Below are 12,098 nucleotides of genomic sequence, written 5' to 3' on the forward strand. Positions count from 1 at the left end.
ACAATTTGTAAATTGCAATATGGGCCATCAGGTAATTAGTTAAAAACGTAATTACTGATTTTTAAAATTATTCTAATATGCATTTCAATTTCTTGAGCAAGTAATGTCCGCCTCTTCGAGTAGACCTGCTCATGAACTATAATTGTGCTATCTGCCACAGGCAACCTTAAACAAAATTTGAAAGTGTTCGCTGAAACACCGTGTATACATATAGTTCATGAAGTGCAGGTCGAATCGAATTAGCTCCCTATAGTTCGGAGCTTTTTCTTGAGGATCGTGGCCGTCTGCCAGTAATTGAGTCTCGTCCACCGGGTACGGGCTAAACAATATGAGCCTGAAGGGGATGAACAGCGCGGGTTTGGGAGCTAGGTGAGTCCGTACACCATATAGGTGGAATGCTGAGTCGCATGAATCGAGTGCATGGGACGTTGTCTAAGTCGATCCCCACTGTAGAGGCTCTCTTGGTCTGCTAATGTAAAAGCCTGCTATTGTAAAGGCCTGCTAATGTAAAGGCCTGCTAATGCTAATCTCTTGGCCTGCTAATGTAAAGTGATCGATGCATTGTGATATATATATAGAGTGGGGCTACCATGCAGGATGGGGTCTGTGCGCCGGCATCTCGTTGCAGGCGACGCCTGAAATCGCGTCCTTTCGACCCCGGCAAGAAAGACCGCACTATGAGCGTCTCGCCGGAAAATCAAACTGAGATGTAACTGTATGTAGCCTACGCACTGGGCACTGCTGTATGCACTCGACACGGGACTACTTCATGCAGCCTGTACACATGAATATTGCGAAAGGGAGAAAGCGTGACAGCCTGCGCAACTACCAAATTACTGGCTCTGGGGCATTTTTTTCCGTCTCAATTCTTTAACCTCTTTTGCCACTCCGGCTGAGTCTCTGAATACGAAAGCCACAATCGACCTGCTTTTTTGTACGGCTCCACCGGATAAAAAACAGCGAGAGAGAAGACGCTGCTCGATTGCGCGCAACGTTGCTACATGCGCGGCAACAGCATCAACTTCGTGAATATAACAGCACGTTAAGTCAAACAAGGAGCGCACTGCACATAGCGATCTGTGGCGCGGTTGTAACTTTTTGTTTGTCTGTAGTACGTCAGTCAGCTTTTGAGCGGGCCCCACCTTCAACACGAAAGGATCCTACTTTTGTTCCAGTCAACACTGGCAATCCCTGTAGATGCCGTGATCCCATACATTCGAATTCCGCTGTCCTTGTCGAGGCACTACAGCGGAGAACAATAAAACAAAGACGCGATAATTCATATCACCACGTACGTGCCTTATGACATAAGTGAGCTTACGGCATTTCAAAAACTTACGCTACTGTACTTAAGAAAATCGCTGTAATCCTATTTTTGGCATCATTTGCTTTATAACTAAACAACTTTTATTCAACTCCCTAAGCCGCACTCAACTTCATGAAGTATCTGCAAATATATCTCCTCTTTGTTCTTGACTACTGCTTTTGCGTTCAGCTCTCTCAAGGTGACGCGGACAATGCATCGCAACAAATAAATGCATTTCTCTCTCTTCTCTCTCTCTCTCTCACACACACACACACACACACACACACACACACACACACACACACACACACACACACACACACACACACACACACACACACACACACACACACACACACACACACACACACACATACACGCGTATCTCTGGGAGGTTGTATTTTATCAAGGCGATGCAAGCCATTATGAATATGAGATTATGATCCCGACCGACACACGTTGTCTACACTGCGACGAGTTCATCTCAGACTGGTGCGCATAGAAGCTTGGCAAGAATAGCCAGCTGACAAACATGGTATACGATATACAAACCCAGAGGCCCCGTGGGGTCTTGATTCAGTTGTTTTTTCGCCAACATAAAAAAAAAAGAAAAAAAAAAACACGAAGGAGAGAATCAGGAGAGGGAGCTCGCGCGATTCCTGCCATCTCGTTGCCCGTCTGACATTTGTACATCAAGGCGCGGGCCCCGAGCGATAACCTTATCGAGCCGGAAAGAAAGGAGCTCTCTATCGTGGTCCGCGGCATCGCGGATCTGTAACGCCGGCGGAGGACCAAATGCGCCTCGTTGCGGCCATTGTTCGCAGAGCGCCATCGGACACGCGTCGCGAGCGCGTCTCCTACGCGCGCCTAGCCGCGCTCGGCCCCGATCGCATGCCCACACCGCTCACGCTCGCCACGAGCGCGCGGCCACGCTGCGGCGGCTCTTGCGGAACAAAAGGCTGCCGCCGGGACCATCTGCAGCGGCGGTCGGAGGCCCCCCCCCCCCCCCCCCCCCCCCCCCCCCCAGATGTCGCGGCCCGCGTTGCCGGTCGGGCCGCAGCGTGACCCCGTTGCATCGGACGTCGTGTGCGTGGCGCGCCCTCCGGCCCAGGCCTTGCGAGAGGTTTGCCCCTGTTTCCCCCCCGCAACCTGCAGCGCAGCATATATACGCTCGCTGCCGCTACAGGGTGTCCGGAAAGCCGGCGTTTAATCCAGATTCCTATAGCAATTATCGAAGTTGTAAGTTAGGCTTAGTGAGGCCTGTCTTGCTGCATGCAACTTGAATGTTCTTATACGTGACCTTAGACACGATACAATGAGCTGCGTCTTTGCAAACAAAGGGACAGTGCGTGGCAGAGGGCAAACGGTGTCGACGAACGTTGGTATACTTCTTCGGCTTTCGCCGCTTTGAACAACAATCATTGCCAAATAACTTTGGAAAACCTGACTCCTTGTATACACGGTGATCATTTTTAAGTTTTGCGGAATTTTTAAGAATAGCCTTTTGCAGATGACATAATTCTAGTGCTTGAGCTGGATTACTCAGGGAGGCGGACAATACTTGCACGAGAATTCGAAACACACATTCAATCAATTAACAAAAAATTGCTAATTAACTTCATAATTATTTACTTTATGGCACAGATTGCAATTTACGAATTGTGGCCGGTGAGCTTACAAGACGAATCCACTTGAAGTGAATTTCCGGGACGACACCAGTTTCGGGATATTATTTCCCAGAGTGTGGCACGAAATACAAGGTCCGTACCAGTTCCTTTTGTGCTTTAATGCATAAAAGAGCGTTTTCTTTAAAAAGTAAGTGCATGGAACAACGGTGCATTTTTACGGCGAGTTTGACGGCGTCCAAACTGGTGCCATTCTGGAAATTCATTTCAAGTGGGTACGCCTTGTAAGGTGACGGGCTACAATTCGTAAATTGCCATATGTCCCGTAAAGGAATTAAATAGGACGTTAATTAATTAGTTTAGTAGGTGCGTCAATTTCCCGTGTAAGTATTGTCCGCCTCTCTGAATAACCCGGCTCAAGAACAACACAGGCTATTTTTTTTTTTTTAATGCGGCATATCTTAAAATACGGCAGCGACACGCCTCATCTTCACGCTCTGCAGCTTGTATTTGAATTGTTCATAAGCCCCAGCATTGTCCGCCAGTCTGAGCAGACGCATCCTCAGAGTCCCATTGAAACATCGCAGTGATTAATTCGTGAAATTATTGCGGCGTCGTGCTTAGAGAAAGGTCGTTTCAGCTACTAACTACAGGTTTGTAACTGTTTGTCACAATATTCACGACCTTGGTAGTAACATGCAGTTAGTAACTTAGTAACTTTGCTATCTAAAAAAAAAAAAAAAAAAAAAAAAAAAACAAAGGTGGTATAGCCATTACTAACGGGGCTCACTTACCAACTAGAAAACGTAGTAACCGTTACTAACGCAACTGCATTTTAACTACCAGTAATGCAGTGGGGCCTCTTTGGTTTATAAGCGCCATTTCCCATGTCACATCAAGTCGATGCTATTGTAAAAAGCATAACATGATAAATTAGAGAAATGAGAAATGAGAACCGCATTATTTCCCTCATATACATCAACCACCAAGTTATATGGTATACGTAATGGTCATGCTTACCAGGGACAACATTATGGTACAATGACTACAGTATGACTACAGTATGCATAGAAAGTCATGAACGAACGATAAACGAGAAGAACACACATACCGTGAGAGCAACTACAATGTTACGGCACGAAATTCATTCTATTAACAACTTGAAGAGTATTTATAGCCGCACTTTTGGGGAGCGCAGCTTGCCCCGATGAGCACCTACGGATAAATAAAGTTGTGGAAATTCTATTATTATACTGTCTACATAAGTGCGCCACGGAGTAGCACATATTAACATAATGGAACCAGAGCTTATCTAAAAGTTGCATTAGCTTTGCTCTGCTAAGGGCGCGGGTTCAAATCCCGGCCCCGGCGGCCCCATTTCGATGGGGGCGAAATACAAAAACGTTCGTGTACCGTGCAATCCATGCTTCTTTCTGCTGGTTTTTACATGCCAAAACCAGTTCTGATTATGAGGCACGCCGTAGTGGAGGGCTCCGGATTAATTTTGACCACCTGGGGTTCTTTAACGTGCACTACAACGCAAACACACGGGTGTTTTTGCATTTCGCCTCCATCGAAATGCAGCCGCCGCGGCCGGGATACGATCCCGCGACCTCGTGTGCCGCAGCGCAACGCCTTAGCTGACAGAGCCACCACGGCAGGTTGCGCGTTAAAGAAGTCCAGGTGGTCGAAATTGTTTCTAAGTCCCTATCTACGGTGTGCCTCATAATCATATCGTGGGTTTGGCACGTAAGACCCCAGAATTTATTTTTTAATCACTTTGCACAAGACTGCGCCATCAACACAGCATAACAGATGGAGGCCAATTTACTAACCTATAGCATGCATGCACCTATGGATCTCTTGCGCTAGTAAATAGGTATAGGAAACGTTAGTAATGGCCAGTACAGGTATGATATAGTAACAGCTGCGGTGACTAGAAACTTTCGTTATACCCTCCCGGGTTTGGCGTGGCTGCTTGATATGTCAATACCTCGGCGGATATATATATATATATATACACGAAGGTTCCCCCACTACGGCATGTCCCATAATCAGGTCGTAGTTTTGGCACGTATTTGACTTGAACGTATACTTGCGCCATTTCGTTCTCCTCAGACACCCGGGACCGATGCATTCCCCTGCGTAGAGGCCGCATTGCGAACCGAACTGACGCATTTTAAAGCTTTAGCTCTCTTCTCGCAGCGCCATGCACGAGTGAAACTTTTTTTTTTTTTTTTTTTTTTTTTTTTTTTTTTTTTTTTTGCGCCGTCACTGCACGCGGGCTGCGTTTCCAAAGGAAACTCGCCGAGAGCTGTGCGCGTTCCTTTAAACGCTGTTTTCGCCGCTGTCGCCCACTCTTTCACAATGGTGTTCGTAACGCCGATCGACCGAGCCACAAGAACAATGAAAGACTCGGAGCAGTTAATTAACAAACGCACGTGACGTAGGGAAACGAGGCAAATGAACGTTTAGCGACAACAGTGAAGCATCTGCAAGACATGTAAATATGTTTAGAGGATGTATTTAAGAAACGCGCAGACGGCGCAACTTCGCAGTTGTTTAAACATCGCGTTGCACGCGCCTTTGAAAGCAGAGCTATCGCACAGAGCCGAAACAAACAGATAAAAGCAGTGGCATGCAGGAGAAAGAAGCAGAAGAGACCAGTCGTCTTGAAACGATTTGGTAAGTGCACAAGGGTCAGCCCTACGTTTCTTGGCCCCATCGCAAGCTAACTGATTCCTTGCTGCAAAATGCATTAATATATATGCAGAAAGAACGCGATTGCATAAATGAGGTTGAAAAGAAGCTCGTACTTGGCACACGCGGATCAGGTCGTGTAGAAGTTCGCTTTGACTGGCAAGAAAAACTTAAAATAAAAAGAAAGACACCAGACCTGTGTGACTTGCCAGAATCGCAACTCCATTTCCAGCGAAGCAGCCTTGTTTTTTTTTTTTTTTTTTCCCCGAATGTTTCGTTAAGAAATTATGTTGCCTGTAATTAATTAGGGAACACACTCACTCATTTTCACTAAATTTGATGTCGGAAGGAAGGAAGGAAATTAAGAGGCGAAAGGCAGAGAGGTTAACCAGGTGAAGTGTCCGGTTGGCTACTCTGCACTGGGGGATGGGGTAAGGGCAGAAAAGATTAGCAAACAAGAGAAGATTAAATAGAAGAAAAACAAAGCAAAAAAGCAAAAAAAAAAAAAAAACACACACACCTGTCCGCACAATTCTATAGTTTTTCATGAAGTCCTGCATCTTTTAAAAAGCATAATAGCGCTTTTAAAGCAGTTCGTTCCGACGTCGGCTGGGACCAGGGACCAAGAATTCTGGCTTCCGTAAGGGGACGGCTGTCTATCTTGTCGAGCGTGGTTCTGAGGACTTTACTTTGTGCACTTAAACGACGACAATCACACAGAAGATGTGCTATAGTCTCTTTGCGCCCGCAAGTTTCACAATCTGGACTTGTGGCCATTCCCATCAGGTAGGAGTACGCGTTGGTGAAAGCTACTCCAAGTCTTAGGCGACAAATGAGAGTTACCTCCCGTCGTGGTAAGCCATGTGGAAGGCGGAGCTTCAGATTAGGATCCAGGGAACAGAGGCGCTGGTTCTTAAAGTCCGTTGAATTCCAGTGGGCTAACGTTAGCTCGCGAGCAAGCGCACGGAGCTTTCGTGCTGCGTCTGTTCTGTACATATATAGGGATAGCGACGCAATCGGTACTGGTATGTGAAGATCGAGCGGCTGCGTCCGCTTGCTCGTTTCCAAAGATACCACAGTGACTTGGCAGCCATTGAAAGACGATGTCATGTCCTTTGTCAACTGCCTGATGGTAAATTTCGCGTGTGTTCGCGACAAGTCGTTCGTGGGGTCCACGGCGTAGTGCAGAGAGCAAACTCTGGAGGGCGGCCTTGGAATCGCAGAAGATAGACCATTTATGGGGCGGTTCCTGTTCGATAAATTTCATCGCTGCACACAGAGCTGTAAGTTCGACAGCCGTCGTCGATGTCAAGTGCGATGTCCGGAATTTTATTACCGTAGATTTTGCTGGGACAAATACTGCAGCTGCTGAACTGGAGTGCATGACCGACCCATCTGTGTAAACATGTAAGCGGCCACTGTGGACCTCATGTAGTAGCAATAATGCTGCCTGCCTCAATGCTGCTGACGGCATTTGTGCCTTCTTCTTTACGCCTGGAATGGTGAGGCATATTCGAGGTGAATGCAGTGACCACAGTGGTAACAAAGGCCACGCTGCAGGGACGTAATTCGATGGTAGCGATGCTCCGTGTATAGTCAGGAGACGGCTGAAACTCGTATGCGGCCTAGTTGTTTGCAGGCAAGCAAGATGGTGAAAGGGCGTCCTTGCGACATGTCGAATGTGCACTCTTAGAGCGTCGACTGCAAAGTATGTTGATACAGGGTGGTCACGTGCTATGGCGATTGTGGCCGCTGTGGATGCACACTTAGGGAGGCCGAGGCACGTCCGTAGAACTTGGGCTTGCATGCACTGGAGTGTTCGAAGGTTCGTTTTACTGGTGCTTCCCAGCACGGGCAGGCTGTATCTTAGGAAGCCCATAAATAATGCATGGTACAGCTGTAGCATCGATTGCACAGATGCACCCCAAGACTTTCCGCCGACAAATTTGAATACATGTGCTATTGCAGTCAACCTATTTTTCATATATGAAATATGTGGCGTCCAAGACAAATCACGATCGATGATGACTCCAAGGAAACGGTGTTTTGTTTCCTAAGCAATTACTTGTCCATTTATGCGTATAACATATTGTTTTGCGCGTAAATGCGACTAATCGGCACTTTTCGGAGGATAATTCTAGACCTTTCATACGCAGATAGGACGACGTTTGTGTGACCGCCTTCTGCAGTCTCGCTCGTATCTGCGGACGAGTTACGCCGGCCGCCCAGATGCAGATATCATCTGCATAGATAGACATATGAACCGTCCATGGCAATGATCCAACAAGGCCTAGCAGTGCTACGTCGGTGATGTCGGTGTATTAGTAGTAAGTGGGTATTTAGTGGAGTAAATAAATAAATAAATAAATAAATAAATAAATAAATAAATAAATTGAATGTATGTCCCGTTTATGTTCAAGCAATATCTGAAGATTTTGTCAGTCTATCCTCGCAAGAAAAATGTTTCATTAAAACACGATAGTTTGTGAACGAAAGTATGTTATCGCAGCCGCTGCAGTTAATGAGCTTGAGGCAGCTCGATGTTAGTGAAGTATTCTACAACTAAACTTTCTAACGGAAGCCGTCAGATGTGACCATGGTTCTCGGGTGCAACCGCTTGTGGCAGATTTCCATGGCATGTGTTTGTGTCATGTGTTCGTAGCACGCACTATCTAATGAAACACGGTACGTGTGGTTGCGTATCTTTCGCTTCTATATTTTCCCTGCGTCGACGCCAGCCGGACACGATGAGCCTACTGCTTATATTTGCAAACTTGAAAAGGTAATTTCCAGAGGTAATACAGACCGATCCCACCGGCCAGTTTCACGATGCCACCGCTGTCGCGGTGCATGCTGGTACTTGTAGTCATCCGGCCGCTCCAGCCGCCCGGAGTGCCTGTGCGTCCTGTTTCCGAACGATTTTTTGGCAATTTGTTATGGTTCGTGTAGAGCCATCGCGTGATGGGAGGATTGACATGCTGCGTTCCTGGGTGCTACAACAACCACACAAGGGATAAAGGCTTCGGATTCTATGTGTTTCCTAAAGAGCGAAAGCTTCGAGAAATGTGGATCCAACGGATTAATAGGTGGTTCTGGTAATACACAGCGCGAGAAGAAACAAGGGGCTGAATAGCGGCCGCCGCATTTCATGGGGAGGAAAAGGGGGGGGGGGGGGGGGGGGGGCGAGATGCAAAAACACCCGTGTACTCAGATTTAGGTAAATAAGCACGTTAAAGAACCGCGGGGGTTACAAATTACTCCGGAGTCCCCCACTTTGGCATGCTTCATAATCAGATCGTAGTTTTGGCACGTAAAACCCCATATTTAATTTTAATTTAACTTTTTTTTTTCATTTGTGAGCCTCTTTTATAGTTGGAGTAATATGTATATTTACTGCTGTTTGTGTTCTAATTTGTTGTAATCAAAACCAACTCCTCTCTGTAATGCCCTTGGGCCCTGAGGGTATTGTAAATAAATAAATAGAGTGTTATAATACTAAAACACATGGCATACTTTTTTTTATTTTCACTTGCCAGCCTGAAGTTCCCGAGAGCTCAACTGTGCCACGTGCCCGAACATGGGCAAGAGGTCTCTGCCATCGCTAGCAGCGACAGCGATGATACTGTCTTAAACGGCTTAATCGACCAGTGCGAATCACCGATGAAAGTATATCGCGGCTGCTCATACTGGAGAGCGGCGCGTATTCACGTGCGCAAAAGATGGGACGCTCGCGTCACGCCACGCAGTCGTATAGTTTTCGAAGCAGCAAGCGTACCATTCGCTTGAATGCAAATAAAAAATTAGCGTAGCTGGCAGCGGAGCTGATGGGCACCTACTAGTCCTGGCTTTTGGGTTAGGCTAAGCACTACCAAGTCATCCCCAGCATTTCCTGGAATTTATTGATTATTTGTCGATTATCGATTAGCTATTGATTGGCTATCGCAAGGTATTAGCCACGTATTTGGGCTAGGCTAAGCGCTACCAAGTCATCCCAAGCATTTCCCGGAATTTTTGTATTATTGATCGATTGTCGATTAGCTATTGATTGGCTATCGATTGGCTATCGCAAGGTATTAGCGACGTATTTGGGCTAGGCTAAGCACTACCAAGTCATCCCCAGCATTTCTCGGAATTTATTAATTATTGATTGATTATTGATTAGCTATATATTGATTGGCTATCGCAAGGTATTCGCCACGTATTTGGGCTAGGCTGAGCGCTACCAAGTCATCCCAAGCATTTCCCGGAATTTTTGTATTATTGATCGATTGTCGATTAGCTATTGATTGGCTATCGATTGGCTATCGCAAGGTATTAGCGACGTATTTGGGCTAGGCTAAGCACTACCAAGTCATCCCCAGCATTTCTCGGAATTTATTAATTATTGATTGATTATTGATTAGCTATATATTGATTGGCTATCGCAAGGTATTCGCCACGTATTTGGGCTAGGCTGAGCGCTACCAAGTCATCCCAAGCATTTCCCGGAATTTTTGTATTATTGATCGATTGTCGATTAGCTATTGATTGGCTATCGATTGGCTATCGCAAGGTATTAGCCACGTATTTGGGCTAGGCTAAGCACTACCAAGTCATCCCCAGCATTTCTCGGAATTTATTAATTATTGATTGATTATTGATTAGCTATATATTGATTGGCTATCGCAAGGTATTCGCCACGTATTTGGGCTAGGCTGAGCGCTACCAAGTCACATCCCAAGAATTTCCCGGAATTTATTTATTATTGATCGATTTTCGATTAGCTATTGATTGGCTATCGATGACTTGGCGATGACTGGCCACGGGCGTTTTTTACAGCTGCGTTGTTAAAAACGCCGCCTAGCTTATCTGAGAACTTCTAGATATCGCTGTTACCGAAGTCTGCAAGTCGTGCGCGAAACCCATGTAGGTATCATTAGGGCGCCAAAAGTTTCGGCGCCGCATTTCAAACATATGTCTCCAACAGGTATACGAATCCTATTATGTCCGTCGCTAAGCAAACATAACGTTGCAGTCACCGAGATGCACGTGTGCCAAAGTAGTAACGCAAAACGACCGCGTACATCAGCATATGTACTACATACAAAGCTCGAACAAATACGATACCCAACGCGTAATCAGCGGGTAACAACCGAAATGAAAGAGCAGCTGGCACTTTTCAACGTTCGCCTCGCATGCTGCAATGAACAGCCGATCTAATTTCTTAAAATTCATGACGAATTTTTCTCGGTGGTGGAGTCGCAGAGATGTCTGGAAAGCTCGTGCGCAGTATATACTGAACGAGAGCGGACTGCGGTGCTGTGGTTGCACCAGTTGACAACAACCAAGATGGTGGCAGCGCTACTTCCGGAAAGCCGGTGCATACGCAGATCCGAGGTCGGTGGGATCGGTCTAATCCCTCGCTTAAGCTGCATAAGAGAGTAAAAGTTACAGAGACACTTAAGTCGCCTTGTATACGTGCATTGAATGGGAAAGCATTCTGACTCTACCGTGCCATACTTTTCACTTGGTCATGTGCTCGAATTGGGAAACGTCCATTTTTTGGGTGTTGGCCACGGCGTGCGTCCGACGCCGTCGCTGTTCACCGTGTGATTTCGCAGTGCGAGCCGCAGCAGGTCCAGCGGATTTTCCGCTTCATGGGGCATATAAGGCTTTCGTTCGCCTTAATAAGCAGCTGGCTGTATTCGGCGCGAGTGGGGACGGAGAGCGCTATCTCGCGCTCAGTTGACAGGATAACTACAGAAGACGTGGCGTGGCGCAACATTCGTATACGGGCACCTACAGCCCCTGCGCGACGTCCGGGTGGACCTCGATCACCCAATTTGCGACTGCCCACTGCATCCAAGACAACGGGCCCTTGCTTCGCGCCCAATTGAATGGCGACCAACTCCCTCCACACCTGGGCACTACCGAAGCACGCACGGCACCGCTGCGACCGTCAACGAGCTATGGCACGCGCTACGCGAATTCGTGGATGGCCCTGAGGCTCCAGCCACTGGCACGATGGCTTCCTTACTCTCGGGCGTATACCGTCCAGACCACCAGCGCAGCGCCCCTCTCCCCCCTTCTAAGCAGATTAATAAGCCTCCCCCATCACCACTCTTTTCCTTTCCCTTTTACCCCGTATCATTCACAAACCAATTCACCACAGCCCTCTGAGGAGAAAAAAAAAAAGTGCATAAAGACGGGTAAAAAACAACCGATGCGCTTGCTACAAAGTCTGAACCAATCGGAGCATCGTGATGGGTGCGGAATGCGAACACAGTATTCATGATACCGGCGTGCGCGTTCAAGAACACCAACATCAATCTGGAGCCCTCCACTACAGCACTTCTCATAGCCTCTGTATTCGTAGTCATAAACACGCGAACACACATGTATGTGCACGAACAGCAGATACATGCACGCAAACAGGCACACAGTGGAAACGCAACACACACACACACACACACACACACACACACACA

The 12,098-nt window shown here is 47.0% G+C and overlaps 1 protein-coding gene across 11 annotated transcripts in view; it reads right to left on the bottom strand.

Moving 5' to 3' along the window:
* Positions 1-12,098, bottom strand: part of LOC119466299 (chromodomain-helicase-DNA-binding protein 7-like) — a 554,757-nt gene that overhangs the window by 288,556 nt on the left and 254,103 nt on the right. The window lies entirely within an intron of this gene.

The sequence above is a fragment of the Dermacentor silvarum genome, chromosome 1, assembly GCF_013339745.2.
Source record: "Dermacentor silvarum isolate Dsil-2018 chromosome 1, BIME_Dsil_1.4, whole genome shotgun sequence".
Taxonomy (NCBI): domain Eukaryota; kingdom Metazoa; phylum Arthropoda; class Arachnida; order Ixodida; family Ixodidae; genus Dermacentor; species Dermacentor silvarum.